This window comes from Apteryx rowi, unplaced genomic scaffold (assembly GCF_003343035.1).
Source record: "Apteryx rowi isolate R43461 unplaced genomic scaffold, aptRow1 scaffold_19, whole genome shotgun sequence".
NCBI lineage: Eukaryota > Metazoa > Chordata > Aves > Apterygiformes > Apterygidae > Apteryx > Apteryx rowi.
This window is the reverse complement of record NW_020448196.1, coordinates 5,366,736-5,385,464: the sequence shown is the minus strand read 5'-3', so window position 1 is coordinate 5,385,464 and position 18,729 is coordinate 5,366,736. Positions and strand designations below refer to the sequence as shown.

At 43.0% G+C, this 18,729-nt stretch overlaps 1 protein-coding gene across 1 annotated transcript in view; it reads right to left on the bottom strand.

Annotated features, from left to right (window-relative positions):
- The window catches only part of DAB2IP (DAB2 interacting protein), a 182,298-nt gene that overhangs the window by 96,836 nt on the left and 66,733 nt on the right, over positions 1-18,729 (bottom strand). The gene's annotated exons all lie outside the window — the stretch shown is intronic.

Sequence of the window (18,729 nt, the reverse complement as noted above, 5' to 3'; positions counted from 1 at the left end):
TCTCTTCTTTCTCTCTTAGGTTAGTTTGGACTTGGCTTTATCTTTTCATTTCAAGAATTTTGCTTGCCACATTTTACCAATGGTGATAGTCCTTGCTTTTTATCAAGGACAAACTGCACCTAATATTTTGGAAAGCAGTTCTTCAAAAAAACTTCAAGTGCTGCTGTAAAGAATGGCTGACACACCATCTATGTAAATCAGAAGGTGTCTAAAGAGGGTGTTTACAAGCAGAGCGCTGCTACGAGCCTGCCTTTGCTGCAGATAACAAGGCTGAGACAATGACAGATTTCCTTCCCTCGCAGCCAGGACTGGCTCCTTCCGATTGACTTTCCCCTGTTTATCCAGGATGCTGGGAGAGAGCAGGCACCAAATATACAATTAATTGGCAGTTTGCAAGAGCATATTGCCTAAAGATAAACAGAGTGGGTGATCATGTCATATGTAAAATGGCTCAGTGCTGCAGATGTAGTGTTGACCCAGTTCTAAAAAAAAAGAAAGGTTATTTTCTTGTCCTCTTGAAAAATAATTGTATTTAAATTAATACCTTTTTTTGCAGAGTCCCTCTGGCCTTTAAACATTTTGTGTAAGCAAGCCATTCCAGGTTCTTCTTTAATCTGAAAGTACTTAGCAAATTAAGAGTTTACTAAAAACTTTTACTGCTGACATCAGTGGAGCATTTCACCAGGAGAAAACTTTTTGTGTTGCAGCACACAAGTACGTTGTGACATGGTGTCAATGGCCTTTACTCTTCACAGAGGGTGTTTCGCCAACAGGAGAAGACAAGACCCCAAACTATTGGATCTGACTCTAACTGGAAATCAGATATGAAATGAAACAAAACTATCCAGGACAGACACAGGAGTGGGAAGGAGATCAGGTTTTAAGACTGCAGGGGAGAAACGGTTATTTAGGGAGGACCTGAAGCAGGGACAGGGAATGACCGACACTTGGGAAATGGAGAGCATTGTGAGTGGAAGGGACAGGCGATGACCTAGCCTGTTTCAGTTTCTATATACAGGTGTTGTCAGAAAGAAAGGCACAAAGATGACATAAAACCCAAGGTCAGGTGAGGAAATAAAGAAAATTATTAGGAAGACGACCGAACACTTCTTCGGAGGTCTAGATACACACTGGGGAAAGTATGTTCAGGGCCTGAAGGAGAAGGGAAAAGGAAACTTGAACATGATGCTAGAGAAGTTCTGCAGCTCGGAAGCCTTTAGAAGGGCTGTGTATGACGTGATCAGAGCAGCAGCCCAGGTGGCTGGATCAAGTGCAAGGCACCAATGCGAACCAGAAAAGCTCTCAGTATCAGGAGAAAGAGTGCGACAGAAGAGAAGTCCTAGATGTAGAATTTTGGACTGAATGTTCTGCAAAACATACCAGAGGCCCAAACAGCTACCAGGCACAACAGTAGCAGGTAATGAAAAGCAATGACCTCACGGGACAACAGGACACTTGCCCCTCTCATTTTTTTATATTTAGTGCTATAAAACTGAAGACTAAAGAATGTGACAAATTGCTCACTTCCTTTTACTGAGACGACATTGTCATTAACATTACTGTTCAGATTGAGCAAGAAAACACGTCCTGACCTGGCAACTCCACTACGAGGGACAACACACACAGGCTGTACCTGCCCCGACCAACATGACGACTTCAAAAATTCCTCCCCTGGAATTACTGATCCCATGGAGAGATTCTTACAGCATGCTTTGACCTGTTCCTTGTTATTTTGCTTATTACCTTCACTCTGCCCTCAGCCTAGACTGTGAATTGAGTGGACAGTTTCACACGCACTTTATACTCTGTAGACCACATCCTTCCYGCTTTTAGGCTAGTGTGATTCCAAAGTAATTCTTCATGCAAGATTCAGTCCAATTTAACTTTCTGAATGCCAGGCATTAACCATGTGCCACCAAGTCTGGTGTCGTAAAACCATGGCAAAAAACTCAGCAGCTTTTTTAAAAATCTTCTTTTAGATCAAAGTTTCTGTATTTGGGTACCTAAAATTAGCTACCAAAATAAGTGACATGATATTCAGAGATGCAGAACTTTCACTGACTTTAATGGATTCAGCATCACAGAAAAGTAGGCCACTTCCTTATGTACCTAAATAAGGATTTGCATGCCTAACTTCAAGGAGCCAAGACTGCAAATGATGACCTTATGTTTTAAAAATCCCAAGAAACCTCTGCACACACCACTATGCTATTCCCTTTATCTCTGTTACTTGCAGCAAGTCTCATTTGAGAGATAGATTTAAGCTGTAAATGTACCTTTAAAATTTCTTGCACTAAGGTCTTCTCTATTTAGCAAAACACTTAGGCACAAGCTTAATGTCTTCCTGAAGAGAAGCACTTTACTGAATCAAGGCTAATAGCTTTCCCATATCCCTTTGGTTGAGATGGGGAACGAATCCTTTTCTCCCCACAGACAATTTCTGATCCTGACGGGAATGGCTCAGCAGCCTCGAAGACTGCTTCTGCCTCAACACTTTACCCTAGGAACCTACTCTAATACCTTACAGTACTTAATTCTTTAAAGCACAGCAAGCTAAACAACACTGAAAAACTGCTTCAAATTCTGCTGCAATCTGCATTTTGGGAAGTAGCGCAGGAGCCTTGCGGCATGCAGACCCGCGGCCATGGGGGGGAGAGAGAGAAGAGGCATCAAGCAGCAACAAGGAGATTGAGCACGAGTGATCGCTGGSAGGGCGGCTGCCGAGCAGTGAGGCACCATCCTTCTGCTAACGCACAAGAGAAGGGCTCCTTAACCCGCTATTTATCTTATAACTTATCTGTTTTCATCTTGTGCCACTGAATGACTATCAACAGACTGCCACTGGCTGCTTAAGGAAATAGCTGTATAATTTAGCTCTGATTGTTTAAAGCACTTGGCAGGAAACAATAGATAAAAACTGACAGGACTTTCTGCAGTTAACAATACAAACTAATTAAATGAAATACTGCTCAGCGAAATGCTGTGATGGGTATCCCCAGGTTCAAACGAAACATAAGAAGCGGCAGTGGAGGTTCTGCACTGCAGTCCACTGGTATTGAAGTTTCTTAAGAGTCAAGACCTTTCTGAAAACTCTGTCTAATGTTCTGTCTAGCTGTTTATGTTACATACCACTGCATGCAAGTTTGTAAAATTACACTAATTTACAAAATTCCCAGAGAGGAACCACAAATATAAATGAGCTTAGTTCATATCTATCACACTTTCATATCCCCCCAGCTGTTAACGGTAGAAGGAGCTCACCTATGGAACAACACAAGCTGCTGAAGGGAAGTGATGGGGATAAAAACCCTGAACTCAGACCGTTTAACAGCTACCACCAAGCTGCGGCCGTTGTGCGCAGATGTGCTCGTAACGACAGCACCGAAGGAACTGGGCGGTTGAAGCAGCGCCGGCATGGAGGATATTCTGATCGTCCAACTCGCTCCTAAAGGCAATTACTGGATATTGAAGGTTGGTAGAGAGAGTTACTGCCACTATAGACAGCTGCAGGCACTTTTTTATTTTCCTTTATCTTACAAGTTGTAGCTCAGAGCCTGAATTATTCAAAGCAGACTCTACTGACAGCTTGGCTGAAGCAGGGAGGCGCGTGCACACACACACACACACACACACAGAGCGGTGGTAATTTTCCACTACACGTAGTGGAGCCCACTTGCTAAATGTGTCTAACCAGACAATTAGCGCGATTCGTTAAGGGCCCGGAGGGCACTGAGGTGGAGCGCAATGCGCCGTACAAAACGGCGGCCGCTCGTGCAGAGCCCCTCGCGTTTGCGTGTCTTCAGAACCGCGGTGCAGCGGACAGGCAGCAGCCGACCTGCCCTGGAAGTGAACGCTGCTTACGAGATGTATTGGCTTGATTATCTTGTGGTCTCACCCACAGGCTCAGCTAAAATGACATTTGAAGCCCTAAGGAAACCAATGATAAAAGCATTATTGGGGAGGATTTCCCTGTTGCATATCTTACATATTGGCGTGATAAAATTGAGTCGGTGTGCTGCGAGGAGGTCCTGTGCACAGCAGCAGGATCAATAACCCGATGATATAGATGGCTGACTGCGACACAGCCCTGGGTAGTCCCTAAGACGCAGCAGTGCTGCCGTTTTGTCTGCCCGTGCTGTCAGCTGACTTTCTGCCTTTACCACAGTGGGAAGGGACAGAAGGGAGCAGGGCACAGCTTTCCCAAAAAAATCAAGACCATGTTTCTGCAGGGGGAAAAAAAGCATCTTGTCTTTGAGGGAAGTTTTAATACTAGTTCCAACCCGAAAGTTTGGCTTCCACAATGAAAAACTGCAGAGTTTCACTCACCCTGAGAAGAACGGGAAGTTTTCATTTACTGCCCCAGGTAAAATTGGAAGGGAAATTACCAATCTGTCGTAGTGGAGCCAGCTTACGAGCAGAAAACTAAAAATATTTAAGCAGGAAAGTGGGGCAGATGTGGCAGAGTTCTGGCTGAGTAAAACCAAGCGCAAAGTACCCTGGCCAAACTTTTGTTTATCACCTGGCCAGCTTTCCCGTGCGTCGCACTGAAGACCGCCCTGACCTCCGGGGAGGAACGTGCTGCAGCGGCTCCAGGGCAACAAACGGGCAGATCCCAGGAAGCCACGAGGAGGAGAGCCGTGCCTGCGCCGAGCCCCGCCAGGCCCTGCCCAACGCCAGGCCCGCTGAACCCCACCGCTGCCCCTCTCGGCTCACCCCTCTCCCCCATGGGGCTTGGGCAGGATGCACCAGATTTGTGGCGTCGTGCTACCCCTCTGCACAGAGGTGAACTTATCTTCTCTGAACAAACCTTTAGAGACAACGTTTTTAAAAGCAGTTGCATCTGCTCCTAGCAATGCCTTCCAGCAGCAAGATACTGCATTCCTCAACACTCCAAGCTAAAGCTGTTCAAGTGAACAGGATACGTGCCAGACTCAGCATTTCCAACGGTAGCTGACATTGCCAGCACTGAAAATCAGATGGGAAGAAGTCCTCAAACAAGGAGACTAATTAAAAAACCATAACTGACACTGGTATATAGCTTAAAAGATTTAAAAACAAAACCTAAAAACATCCTCATCCCAAAAATAGAAGGCACAAAAAAATCTTTACTTTTATAGAAAGCAGAGTTAATTTTAAAAAGCAAGGAAATTTTCTAAAGGTCACATGGATCTTTTATGTGTGTCTATATACCTGAAAGTCAAGGCACTGGTTTCAAATTCCATTTGAAATTTTAAAGTTTACAGATCTTTCTGAACTGATTAAACTAGAGTTTCACAGGAGAAGACAAATAAGGGCAATTAGATCAGATTAAATACGATTTTCTAAATGGTAATAGCGCTTCAGGCAGCAAGACTCTTGCCTATCAGTGATGGAAAAGATAGCAAGAACACGTTCTTCAGAATAGCCGCCCCTTTTCCCTGCCCACATTTCCGCAACGCAGGCGCACAAGGCTTCGGAGACACATTTGCTGCATAGTCACAGCTGGAAAGGGGAAGCATCTCCCCTCCCGGACCGAGGCAGCTGCGGATGGGGCTGACTCAGCCTGACCCGCAGGAGCCCGGGGCCTCCAGAACTGCTTTAAAAGTCTCCACATTGCACGAATATTCTCACACAGAAATGTCATCATTGTTGTTTTCTCAGTATTAAACATAACGTAAGTACCATCCAAAGAAGAGAACTATTTGTGTAAGAAAACGTACAGCAGACTTTTAATCTGACACTCCTTGTTACCACACCATTGCAAAGACTAAAGAAACAATAGCAATAATAAACAAAAGCTTAAAAAATGTCTTTATTCTCTATGCATATTTCACTCCCTAAGTCACAGAGATTGGAATGTTTATGTCTAAAATTGGGCAAAAAATGGGAAGTCTTAAGATTTTGGTTTTGCTATTTCATTGAAAATGTAGGAGGCTTCTTCTGTCTCTACCTATTCCATGACCCCATTTCAAAACATTTTAAAACATTTACATTACACAAAAAGGTGAAAAAGAGGAAGAAAGAAAGAAATGAAATCTTGGCTTGTAACTGGCAAAAACTCAAAGCATTTCAAAGTTATAAAAATATAATTTTATGAAAATAAGAGACATTGTTAGCATTTTTTAAACAAAATATTTCAACCATCTCTACTTAAACACCTTAGAGTAATATGAATAATGGTAGGTCCTGGAAAGCTGAACAACTGTTGCAGCATGTACAGCGTACACCATCACCCTCACCTACCTCGCACCTACTTATATGAATTCCAGTGTCCCACGTGCAATTCCTTTCAGATCCACCTGGCACTGCCCTGCAACTGGTTCTGAGCACCGGAATACCACAGCCTCGGAGTGACACTTTCCTGTTGCTAGGCACAATAACAACATCGCAGCAGAGCCACTCTGAAACAAAGTGTTTGGCAAACAACCTGGGTGTTGTGTTTGGTGAATCACAGCCTGAGGCAGTCCATGAAGACTCCTGTGTCTACTGTGACTGTGATTAATCATTCAAACACATCCCCAAAATCAAAGCTTCAAAGGCCCCTGGCTGCATCCAAGCCACGACAGAACTCCTAGGTCACCGGGGGGGAATCAGTGCCTCAGCCTTGACACTCCTGAGGTCCATGACAAAGTGCCCGTTGACTTGAATGGGAGAGAAACAGATTGCAGAAGGCACATAGCAGCTTGAGTTTCCTGGCTGAATTGTGCCATCAGCTGCTTTTGCCATGAAGGGGGACTGTTCCTCACTCTGGTAATACCAGATGCTCTCTACCGAGAGGAGTTCAGCAGCTGGGAGGGCTCAGGGGTACTTGAGTTTCTACACTGATGTGCAAAATCAGTAGCAGCAGCAAGAGAAGGTCTGTGAGTGGATACGAAGGGAAAATGTCAGCACATGCTTCCTCCAAGCAAACTTGTGCCTCCTATTACGGCAGCCCATCACCCTTCGCCAGTTAGCTAAACATACAGGATGAAGGAAGAAAGAGTTGAAGGGAGCCCTGTGGAGCAGAGGTAACTATAACGAGATGAAGGCACTTTGTAACGGCAGGCAGTGGGGCCGGATTCTGTGATGGACGGTAGACAGTGGCTCATAAGAAATAAGATGGAGGCCCCAGCCGTAGAGGATCCCCAGCCACATAAGCCATGCACTCAGCATTAACCTTCTCGCACTGTCACAGGCTCAGAGAAAGGCCAAGGGATATATGTGACCAAGCTCTACTGTGATTCCCCAAGTGGAGCTCAGAAATGCCTGTTTCGTGTTGTGGTGTTCCCAATTTAATCCCTGCCAAGTTATTTTTTAAAGGTTCATATAAATATACTCCCATAAGACAAAGACGACTACAGCTCTACAGAGTTAATCCCAGAGTCTGTCCAATGAATGTATTATCTTCCCAGGAACTTAGTCTAAGCACACAGTTTTACTGCAGTCATCACAACTGAACCCATCACTAGCATGTCCTCTGGATGTCATTAGTAAATAATAAATGAAACCACTCAGGAACAGTGGAAAAAAATATATCTCAGATTTTTTGGAACACATTGAGAGGCCAGTAGCAGCGACAAGCACAAAAGGAAAAGTCAAAGAGGACAAGCTCTGGGGAATGCCAGCTTTTCAATGTCACAGGGAGGGAGAAAGAACAGAGGAACCCGCCAGCAAAGGCAGCGTCCGCTGACTCCCCACAGGTGGGCAAAACAGGCACCAAAGGCAGGTGCCACTGCCTGGTCAGTGAAAGGACAGATCCTCTCTCCCCAAAAGAGCTACGAACTCATTACTGGGCACTTTGTCAAAACGGAAATACGAGCATTGCATCATGATGACAGTGCCAACATTTGCCAGAGAAGGTCAATATATTTTCACTCTCAGCTCTTGGGAGGTTTCTCTTAATATGGTTTAATTGGGTTTTAGCACTTGTGAAAGCCCTGGAGASAGCGAGCTTGGGCTTAGTCACAGAAGAGTTATAGGCACTGACCATGGTAATGTCCTTTGTACAATCAACATATGAACCAATTCTCTCATCCCTCTCTACAGTCCGGTCTGGTTAGATTCAGGATTCAATCCTCCCTTTTCTTTTATGCAGTACACTATTTTCCATCCCAAAGTTCCTCTTCTCTCCCCACTATTAATACAGGGTGAGATAGGCTGGGTGTATCACCAAATCCTCAGGACGGGAAAGCTCCCAATCCTGAAGAAAGCGCATGGATCTGCCTGCCCTCCCAGGCTCAGAGCCTGCAGCAGAGGCCGGGTGTTGCAGACGGCATGAGGGGAAGATGGAATTTGTGCGTGTAGCTCGCAAGAAAGCCTCCTCCAGATGTGCTCTCCCAGCCAGCAGGTAACACAAGGCTAAGTGTTTCTGTGTTTTTAAAGCAACAATGCAAAGTGCAAGTCTTAACATTTTGTGTGTGCGGGCATGTGCGTGGGCATGCTTGTGTGCACACACCCGTGGACTAACTGCATTGCTGAATGATCCCAACCATTAAGGCCAGTCATTCCCCAACCATTCAGTGGTGTCAGTCCTGTTATGGGTACTGCTTTATCCTAATCTAGCCTCTTTCCTTTCGTACTCAGTTAATACAGAGCAGACTCATCTTTTTCACTCAGTTTTTCCTAGTTGGCATTCTTTACCTGGCCTAACTCCAAGACCATCTCCTTTTATCCACTCCACCTCTCAGCTTCTCTGAGGGCTACAGCAAATACTCCAGCTCTTTTCAGCCACACTAATTTAAAGCATCTTCCCCTGATGCAGAACTTGGAGAACAAGTTTTGACCCCCACCCGCCACGCATTGCTCTTGAGTCAGCATATCCCGCCCTCAGCTACAGGGAATCCCTGCATCCCAGGTAACCCAAACTGACACTGCAAATGATAAATAAATAATGGGTGTTCGGCCCTTTCCATAGATTTGTCTCCTAACCCCTGTTCTTTCTCAGCTGCTTCATACTCACCCTGGCTCACTTTCAAGAGACAAAGCTCTATAGGCTACTTAAAACTGGCTGGCTTTCTGACTGAGCCTTGGCTAAGCACCATGGCTCTAAACATATTTGTCACCCCTCAGGTACAGGGGTCTGCTTGGTGGGACTCCTACCTGGCTGGTGAAATCAAGTTCTCATGCACTCGCACACTGTTTTAGATGCAAGTTAAGCAGCAGTGTTTGGAGGCAATGGGGCCCTCACAGCTTTCTTTCCACGCGCTACGAGAGATCTGAATAAGGCTTCCTTCAGCTAAAAAGGGTCACTTAGGTCTGCTGCATGTACAGGAGAGGCAAAGACATGACAGAGTGGGCTAAACAGCTCCGCAGTCTCCTAATCATCCAGGCTCCAGATGCACGACAGCCCTTTTGCTGCCTCCATTAGCAGGCGTTACTGCAAATCGTGGAGCACGGAGGCCCAAGAACAGAGAGAGGGCTCAAAAACTACGAGAATGGAAAAGGAAAAGGTTCATTACACGTTGATGCAAACACAAGGTGAAAGACAGCAAGCCCCCAACCGCTTTTAAGCGAAGGGGAAGAAATGCCAGAGCCCCGGCAGAAGGGGTCCTCACGAATAAAGCCAGACCCCGCACAACAGCCAGCAGGGATTTCTAAAGCACCGGCATTTCACAGCCTCGGCCCTGCCCACTGGGAACAGAAGGTGCTTGGTGTCTCCAGGGTGTGCTCCACGATTCACAGCATGGAGCTTGATATTTCCAACAAAATGTAKGTAAGAAATTGAATCATCAGAAAGAAGGAAAGAAAAAACAAACATCAAGAGAAGGGTTTTTTTAAAAAGACAATAAACTATTCTCAAAACAGCTGCCTGTGAATTAACTAGGAAAAATAAATCCAAACCCAAAATGTAAGCAAGTCAAACACATCCTGTCAACTGGAGAAAATTGTCCTCATCATCATTCACCAAGTGAATTTTTTTTCCATGAGTGCCAAGCCAGCTACAGCACAGTGAAGGAGAGCGAGTTGCTTTTCATTTCCTGAGCGCTTCTTAAACTAAGGAAGATTCAATTTTGTCACCCAGAACACGGCTTCAGCCATTTCCCTCCCTCTCTAGGAATCTCAAATCTCCTGGAGTTTCACTGCAGCAGCTTTTTTTTTTTTTTCCTTTTCTTTTTTCCTTTTCTTTTTTTAGTATTATCCTTGAAAAATGCACAGCCCCACATGTAACAAAGGGGTTATTTTCACCCCCACATTTATAATGGGCAATTAATTTTTTAATTTACTGCAGCCTAAGATGGGATTCCAAAATGCATCAGATCTTTCTGAGATCCTGTTCTTGTCCACACTCCTTCCCTGACCCTTTGCTCTTCAGACCGATCCTTTGGGAAGGCTGAAACTGAAATCTGTTTCCTTGCCAAGCTCTTTCCCTTTTCATCACCTGCATTTCCAGTTGTGTTGATGTGAGGTTCCCGGAGTGCACTGCTGCTGGCAGTCATTTCTCTTCAGAAAATATACCTTGTTTGACGGGGACTAGGAGTGGGAGAAGTCTGTTTTGCATCAGTTTTTCTGGGTTTGGTTGGTGGGAAGAGTGTTATTTCTTACAGGATGTGTCCATTTATTGGCTGGGCATATTTCTAGTGCGTTTGTTTTTGGTTGTTGTGAAATTGGATTAGAAGCATCTCCTTCCTCCTGACAGTTGCTGGCAGCATGCTGTAAAAATACGATTAATTAAAACATGACTATGAATCCAGTCAGAGGCTTAGGCTTTTCCTCCTCTAATGTAAAATAGAGGAAGGGCCATTTAGCAAAGTTTCAATCTTGACTCGGATTTCAAAGTACGCTGCAGGTTAGCCCAGTGTGACTATGAAGTTGATCCTTTAACATTTAAAAGCTATGAGCCCTGGGAGAGCAGAGACTTCTGGTCCAATCCCAAGTATAAGAATATGCAAGAAATAAATAACCAAGCCACACTCAAAAAAGACTTCAGCAGCACACCAGAAGAAATGCTGGTCACCTGAGGGGCTCCTTCTTAGCCTACGTGCCACTTCTAATTTTGTAGACAGTTCAACCATGGAATATGTGCAGTCCTGCTGCAATGAGATTTTAAATTGAAACAACATATACTGGCTCTTGTTCTGTGAGAAGCAACTAGAAATCCTGGAAGACCTTCAAAAATGAGCAGTATAATACTTGAAAAAGCGACGCAACTTTACTGAATTGAAAATTTTGAACTTCCTAACATGGACTTGAAAGGGACTACCGAATCTTTAATGACTGCATTATTAGAGATGCTTCAATCTGAGAAGGGCTTAAGGTCTTCCTTTGAAGAAGTTAAACTTAAAAAAATAATAATATAAGAAAAATGTCCGCTACGTTCCAAGGTCACAAAGGGTTTCAAGAAACTCTGTATTCCTCCCAACTTTGACTTCTCAAATGATAGTCACTTGTTAAGCCAGAGCACCTACTTGAAATGGAGTATAATTAGCTGGGGAAGGGAAACATATGCTAGACTAAAAAATACTGCCATAACAAACAGCATCAGCAATGTGCTGCAAATACAGATGAAAAATGGGCTCTTTATTTATTTCAAGAGCACAGACTTCTTATTCACTTAAATGTTACTTTTGAGCTTGATTTGTTCTAAGCTGTTAGGTATTCTACAGCCTTCTGATTGACCAATGGCTCGGAGGAAAAGCACGCAGAGTGGGAAGCTACTTTGCAGTGTCTGTGGAGTTAGTTATTAACTTCACCTTTCCAAGCCAGCTCTCATTTCTTTCCCAAGTTTAGCGCCGTCCTTAACCCCCATGGCCATTTCCTCTGTCTGCACCACATTTTGGACCATGACACAACAGTCACCCACGTATTCGATTAGTGAACAATCTTCTCTTCAAAGCCCTAATGAAGACGGTAAATGTCTGCTTTGAACGCTGAATATCGTACAAGGCAACCTGCTAGGCAGAATGTCCCACTTTGATCGTACCAAGCCATGGGGAGTCGCCAGTGTTCACAAGGCTCAGAGGTTTTAAAAAGAGCAACTAAGTGGTGTGACACAGCCCAGCGCTGGTGTAATCACTGTGAAGCTGCTGCCCAAACACTAGAGGCTGACACCCCACGCTGCACATGCCCTCCCCGAGCCTGTGTTCCTGTCAAGCCTACAAGCAAATGGAACAAGAAAGAGATGGCAATTTGCGTCTTAAAAATCAATAAATCCCTGTTGTTAAGCAAGAAACACAGTCCATAGTAAAGCGCTTAAACAGATAAACTGTTAGACTAAGCCGTAAATTCAGATGGTGCAAGACTAGGTATGTAAATTTAAAATGAAACATTTAAAGGTTAGGTGAGGGCAAAAAAATATATAAACAATTTGCAAAGACAGTAGTTATTACAGATTATAAATATGCATGCTAATTTATGTGACTTCTATTGATGTTTTCTAATTCAGTTTTTATTCATTTTATTGCATGCAGATAAATTCTAGATAAGAGCACTGTGATGTGCAGAAGGTTTAATCCTACAGAAACCCCTTAATACGCAATTTAGGGATCTCAGATTCATCAATAATCCTAGAAGCATAGCATTTAAGCATTTGGTACATCTGAGTGAGACACAAGAGACAGCAGGCATTGCCTTCCTTTCAGGAGACACCCTCTGGTGTGCCCATCACAGACACTGCGTGGGGATGAAGTTTGTTTCAAGGATACCCTTCATCCCTTTACCGGAGAGAGAAAAAGAATGGACAACCCTAGAAGTCCGTTTCCCAGAGAAAGATCATCTATCCTCTCTGAGGACATTCTGATAAGAGGATAAAATTAATACTCAAACACTATCCTTCTCATCAATCCATCCATTCATCTACTGGCAATTTCAAGATAGTAAATTAGATCAATATGAATTATTTTATGTGTGAGCAGATGTCAAGCCACAATATGATACAATCAGATCAGATCGGTATTTCCTACAAATTCAATATTTATCCATATTTGGTAGAGAAAGTGCATCTGCTCATCCAGAACCCAAAAGAGAAGTCTGTTAATGAGGCTTGGACACTGTAAGCAATTCATTAGCAAGTCCTGAGAAGCAGCATCATTTTTACTCTGAGTAAAAAATATTAATATTTTTTTCTAGTTCTGTCTCTACCCAACTGCTGCTTCTTCAATGGATCAAACTGTAAGAAAGCCTAAACCTTCCTCAAATTTTGTAGCATTCAATATATCGGCATGAACCCATATATTGTGGCCGACCCATCTCTAGTTCTGTCTATGGAAGACCACATCTGAGGCTTATACAAGAGAACCCAAAGGAAAAAACAAAACCCAATACACACAGCTAACATTTGCTAGCAGAGCAAAACACAGCACCTAGGTTAGGACATTCAAAAAATACGCACYAGTGCATTCTCCCACGCTTCCCCCCAAGCTCCCTTTTCCCCCATAAATCTCTTTACTCTCAGATCCTGACTGGCATCCTTAGATGATGATGATGGAAATCAGAAGAGACCTGTTAAGTGATTGACTCCTCCAGCACATCCCCAAGGATTTTGTCAGTAATGAAAGCGCTTTCACTACTTCTCTTGGGAGCCTGTTCCAGACTGATATATTGGAGTATTCAGATAATTTCCTGATGCCTAGATGCCTATATCTTCCCTTCCCACTTTTCCCATGTTTATCTGTCAATTATCCACCCTAAATTCTTTCACCTCCCCAGTGTTGACACCCTTTAAACACACGATTATGACATTCACCCTCTGTTATCTTTTAGCTGACCTAGATAACAGACCTGGCAGTGCTCCATGCTCCTTTTGTCCTGTCAAGATCTTACTTATATGGAGATGTTYCCAAAATTTCAAGTTTGGGCATCGGGTGTTCTACATAGGCCACCGAGGGCTCTTCAGACACAGTCTCAGGCAGCAGCGATCATTTCTTTATTTTACTTCGTTGCCTCCAATCCAGCATTAGAGCCGTTCACCAAAGGAAGTATTTTTTAATTACTGTTTTCTGAGAATTGCGATTATTTTCCCTCTAAATGTATTCATCTGATTATCTCCAGGATGAAATTCATTTGGTTAATTACCATCTTTTTAATTTGTTTAAGTCCATGTTTCTGTTTCCTCTGTTGTAACACCTCCTTGATAGCTTTCCCTACATTTATTTAGTGTTTTTGACGGGCTCCCATTTCAGGGAATGAAGAGAAGATTTCCATAAAAAGCAGACACCAAACTAACCCTTACAGGCTAAGCCAGCTATCTTACCTACAATTTGTCATTCAAATTTACACATTCATTGCTTGTATTTATTATCTGAAGTCCTAATCTTGCTCCCATTACTATTTCAGCCTCACACTCTTTAAGGCTCACACTCTCACAGTCTGAAGCAGACAGAACAGTACTATAATTGCAGATGGGAGACAGGAGTGCACAGGGACTAAGCACTTTCCTTAAAATCAAAGGCATCTACTAGGACTTGCAAATTGTCCTAAATTTTCAAACACCTTCCTCTATGGCAGTGTGATATGGTTTAAGACAGAGAGACGAGCTTTTTGGAGAACGTATAACACTGAAATCATGGTATGAAAGCTATCAGCAGCCACCAATGCAGAACCTCTCGCTGAATTATGACCTGAAGACTCACCTGTCTTCTGTTGGCTCGTATCCTTCACTGGTATCCAAGTGGAGTAACACCCTTTAGAATTAATTAATATGCTCACACATGCATTACAAGTATTTGAGAAGTGCCTGCTGACAATGCTGTCACAAGTAGCTGAACAAAGTATGTCACTGAGAAATTGCAAATGATGAGGAAGAATCAGCCATTTAAAACCAATAATATTCAATTATCATGTAAGCACAGAAAAGAGAAAATAAATACATTGTAGGAAGACTGTAAGAGGACTACTAAAAGCAGCATTATTAAAAATTGATTTTTTTTAATGAGAAGTCTCTGTCTAAGCAGTCTCAGTTGGTAACGGGGTTAATGCAGTCTGATTTCACACAGTACTTTTAAATGTACTCAGCAAAAGCATATTCCTGCCATGAAATGCCAGATACACAGTAAGTGCACCCCTCAGACATTAAAGATGGATAACTCCTTTAAAAAGAAAGGCAAAACACATTGGTATGTCAGCACAGTGCGGAACACGCTACCTTGCTGGGGCATTGACTCCTACGCGCTCAGAGGCTGCAAGTTCAAACAACAGGGATTTAGTCTTGACAAGCCAAAAGGGCAGCACGTCTTGCAGTGCACATACATTTCAAATCTGACTCCCAGTACAGCAAGATCTGTRTCCAGATGGTCTACGCACTGGCAGCTGGACACCCGAAAGGCCACTGCACAGACTGCCAAGGGGCATGAAAGCATGGAAGAGATGTTTTTCCCCTTTTCCTCTGTTCCTTTCCCCACGCTCCAGCAAATGAAGCTGCAGAGAGATTTCATGGTGGAATGACAAGGAATGGTATTTACAGATGAACAAAGCAGCAATTAAAGGTGAATTAAAAAGAATCCCACCCTGGAAAAGAAAGGCATCCCAGATCCTCCAGCACTGCACTAGGCTGGTGACAAATTGACAGGCAAGCTGTAAAGCTTTGGGCTGCTAGAGATTCACCACCAAGGAAACTGCTGCTGCTACAACAAGCATTACGTGCTGAGCACAGGGTCCTCCGCATACCGGAGACGTCAGTCAAAAAAAGAAGGGAAAGCAGAAACWGCCACTTTACATGCAATTTACTGCCTTCTTCCAGGGTAGAAGTAGTGAAAGCATAGATTTTATTTCTATGTGTCTATATACCTGCACACAAACGCACGGCTATGTACATGCAACTTAATTTCTTCCTCTTTGCTTTTAAAATGAATGTATCATTCTTGCATTAGGAAAACAACTAGTAGGTTAGTTTGTTTCAGATGAGATTTTGGAAAACCTACAAGACTGTATAGTTTCTTTTTAAATTTGATGTTATTGATATATTCCAAACATGTTGAATTAAAGAAAAAGCCCCAAGAAAACAGCAGTTTCTCAGTATTAAGTCTGATTCAAGGAAATAAGGAATCAGAGCACTTGTTAGAGTTTGAATACATATTCAATGCAGTTTTTTAAATGAAAGTCCTGAGATCAAGCAGAGTTGTTCAAGTCTAAGGGAAGTGAGCTGTACTTCATTTTCTTCAGTGGTGACCCACACGCAATCTCTACACAAAGGGTTTTTTTGTTGTTGTTTGTTTGTTTGTTTTACAGGATAACCGTTTGGTTAAGATGATGATTTTATACTGAAATAATGAAATCGGCACAGTCTCCCCTGTGACACAATTTAAGATGCTTCTGTTATCCATTTTGGAATAGAATAACTTGTTATAAATATCATTATGCCAAAATAACTGTGTTAGCACTGCGAGAATATACTACATTCACTAAATTATGTGCACAAAGCGCACAGAAAGGGATTAGATATCTCCATCGGTATTGTAGTATTTAAGTGTCTTCCGCATAGAAACCATACCACTAGCAAGAATCAGAGACCGCATGGAGCTCCATTAAGTCTCCTTTCTTGAGGTGAAATTTCTGCTTCAGGAAGGAGGTTCTGATTTTTTGAGGTTTATTAGAATATTTTCAGGATTTTTTATTTTCTTCATTTTTAAAGAGAGGAATTATTAATTTAATTCACAGATTTGCACAATCGTTCTGACATTTCAGCCTTCTCAATTAATATAGCAACAGCATTAAAAGAAGTGGAGGAAAATCCATATCCCATTCACAAGATATCCCACTTGATAATACCTGGGGTTTTGCTTGAGTCATGATTCTTTCTTCTTTTTTGTGCATGTTTATTAAAAGCAATCTTTTATAACATCTCAATCATTTGCCAAAAAACTAGCATTTTTTTTAACCTAATGCCCAGATTATTCTATCATCTTATTACTACCCTGAAATAGAAGACAAATTCCAATCTCATTATCAAGATCTGAATTCCAGTCAATGATGCACACACTGAATGAAATCTAATGTAATTTTATTAGTTTTCTAAGTTCTCCTAGTTAAGAAAAAAAAAAATCTTCCATTGATAATGCAAAAGAGAACAATGGCATCATTAAGAAAAATTTCAAATATACTTAAGCTGATGGGAAAAGTCTCCCAAAAGGAAATGTCATGACACCTGACTAAATTATATATGTAGACTTGAACTGCAGTAACAGCAGTGAGCATCCAATAGCTCAGGAAAAATTACATGGTTATACACAGTTATAGTTACATCTATAATATGAAACGTTCTAGCTGCCTAATAAATACTTACCCTGCTCTCACTGCTATCTATGCAAGTATGATTTGCCCTTTTGGTGTGTAGGAAAACTATTCTGCTAACGCAGTGAGCCAGGCAAGGTGCTCTCACGGCTGCCACGCGCCGCCGTTGCGCGGGAGACGCGGCAGAGCCCTGCGCTGCGCCAGCCGAGGCGGCGCCCACACGTTTCTTTGCCGTGCCAACACGTTTCCTTCTCATTCAGAAAGCTCTGTGCCTTAATAGGGCACATTTTCCAACTTTGTTTTTCTGCAAATTATGGGCTATAAAGAATTAATGACCAAATATAAATCAACTTAGTTCACAGAGAGAATGTGTTTTATGTGGCTGAGGTTTTCAAGTAAAAGTAATTAGTTGATTTGGCATTTTAATCTTCAGAAAAATAAAGAAGTGATTTTTCTGCTAAGAGGATGTGTTCGAACACACAAACATATGCTGTATTTTCTGCAACTACATTAGTAAATATTATTTATTGGCTAGACATGGTATAGCTCATACGTATTTCTATTGTCTCAAGAAGTTTCTTTGTAATAATGATTTCACTACCTAGACCGCATTTACTTTCCAAAAGCAAGTGCATCACTAGAGTTTTTGAAAAGTCAGCTAACTAAATTTCTCTCCCAGGTAGATTGTTTCTAGGGGCTGTTAAAGGGAGCTGGAACCAGTAAGATCTAGGTCACCGCTTCAAACGTGACCGCGGCTGACGCGCAGGCCGACGGCAGCGCCCAGCAGCCGTTACGCAGTCCTGAGGAACTCAGTCAGAGGGTCTCAGGCCCATTTTCTGCAAACGGGCGTTCACATATTCACCCCAACCTGCACCACTGCTGTTGGTGGCTGCCTCCGCAGCAAAGCTCACGGCTGGACGCACRAGCAGCGCGGGGTCGGGGGGGCGCGTGCTGGCGGGGCAATGTCGGCAAGCCTGCACGGCTGCTGCTGCGACAGGTCTCTCCATGGATAAACTAAGGACTGTCCATCTGGCAGCTTTCCTGTAGTAGCAAATATGCATCATGGAAACAAAACTGCTTTTCCACGGCCTCTGTTTGAGGACTAGACAACTCCGCTGTGCGTATCAAAGCCTGGAGGAGCTCAGCTAGACCACGCAGGGTGATTCAGAGCAACCGACCCATCCTCCTGGGGTCTACTGCATGAGATGCCACTGCTTTGCAATTTGTTTTTTTCCCTAGTTGCAGCAGGAATATCTGAAGCTGAAAGGCTGTTTTGTGCTTAGTGAGAGAATAAACCTATCACACTAGTAAGTCTCATTTGCCCTTTCTATGTTTGTGTCATATGAAAAAATTCCACCTTAGTCCATTTGTTGAGTTTCCCACATTAACACCCTGGGTACATTTCGCAGACAAACCAAAGCGAGCCTGCAATGCATCCGAGTTTGCTTTTCCCCTACTTCCCACTAACGACTCATTTAACAGCAGCACAGCAATTAGAAAATCAATATTCCATTCAGGCACCACCGTTTTGTCTAGAGCATTACTTAAGGAACGTCTCTTGCAGCCTCATCTGTGCCTGGACAAAGGATAAGGCAGAAAGGACACTAT